Source organism: Rhagoletis pomonella, unplaced genomic scaffold (genome assembly GCF_013731165.1).
Source record: "Rhagoletis pomonella isolate Grant_MI unplaced genomic scaffold, Rhpom_1.0 Rhpom_scaffold_00009, whole genome shotgun sequence".
Taxonomy (NCBI): domain Eukaryota; kingdom Metazoa; phylum Arthropoda; class Insecta; order Diptera; family Tephritidae; genus Rhagoletis; species Rhagoletis pomonella.
Window position 1 is genome coordinate 35501268 of NW_023458563.1, and position 1722 is coordinate 35502989.

The following is a 1722-nucleotide window of genomic DNA, read 5'->3' on the forward strand; positions in this document are numbered from 1 at the left end:
ATAAAGTCCGTGGTGTGCGATGGATCTAATCCATTATAAACAAGAAATATTGCTGTTACATTTTCATTTTTATGATTTTTATTCATGTGATTAGCAGTGGCAAAAATGTATGTATAAAATACGTATATTTATATTAAAACTTAAGTGATCAGTTATGAAACATATAAATCTTTACATGTTCTGTTAAAAAATATCTAAAATAACAAGCTATAATCCCCAAGTTCTATATCGTAGCAGTGGCCACATAGCGTGTTTGTCACAGACACGGTTTATGTCAAAAATTTTGAAGTGAAACTACCTTCCAAAAATTATTGTATCATGATACATAATATATTTTTGTAAGAGGACTGTAGGTCGCTTATGTTCATTGGATAATTTTTTTGAAATGTACCAAAAAACACGTTTTTCGAAAAAATTACGTAAACGCTTGTTTGAAAAGAAAATTGGCTTGGAAAATATTTTTTTTCTTAAGCGATTACCATAAAAGTTGTAGAACAGTGTTATCGATATATTTGATGCCGGTATTCAATTTCTCGTCATCCATTGTCCATAACCGTAAAATATTTAGAACGCATTTACTAGATGAACCTTCAAAACCAGCTTACTCTTATGTAGTTATCAATTAGTTATCGACACTGCCTTTACTTCAATTAGGAAAAGTTAATTTTAAAATATCGAAGAAATGCGGGACAAAGGCAGGACACTTGGAAAAAAAACAGTACATTTTTGGGGTTTTCTGTTTAGAAAAATTACGCAGGACAACCTTTAAATAACAGTACGGTCCTGCAAAAAACAGAACGGATGGTCACCGTAATTATATAATAAACCCAAGGTATAACTTAACATCTTGTTTTTTTTATACCCGAGCGCACTTGTGCACAAAGTTTGTTCACATAACGGTTGTTTGTAACAGGCAAAACGAATCGTGATAAATATAGACAATAGTATACATAAACGATCAGAATGAAAAGAGAAATCGATTAAGCGGTGACTGTCTGTCCGTCCGTCCGTCCGTCTGTGCACACGATAACTCGAGTAAAAATTGAGATATCCTAACGAAACTTGGTACGTGCACTTCTTTTGGGCATGGGACGGACGGTATTGAAAATGGGCGAAATCGGACAATAACCACGTCTACCTCCCATATAACGGTAATTTTCAGAAATACGAAAACTGCGATATTTTAGTAACTACTGAAGATAACTTACTCAAAATTGATATTTATAATGATTGTTAGACGGAAAATAAGATTACTAAAATTTTTTGGAAAATGGGCGTAGCCACGCCCACTTATGGTTACATGTATATATCTTGGTAACCGCTGTACCGATTTGTTCCAAACTTGGCACAGTTGTTGGCCCTGGCACAGCATACTAAACGGCCGAATTTTTAAAATCGGACAATAACCACGCCCACATCCCATATAACGGTAATTTAGAAAAATACGAAATCCTCGATAAATCATTAAAAATTAAAGCTGTAACAAAACAAGTTTTGTTGTGTTTAAGGGTAATTTATTTTAAGGTAGTTTAAGTGTTCACAATTTCACTGATTTTCTACAAAGGAAATAGTGCTAGCGGTCAGTAGCAGCAGAGCAAGCGCCAATTGCAATGTAGAGACGAGCCATCGCTGTTCATCTAACATGGCAACCATCTTGCTTAAATATATGCTTAGCACACTTAGAACGGCGAACTATCGCTCGCCACGTTCCTTGCGCACTCC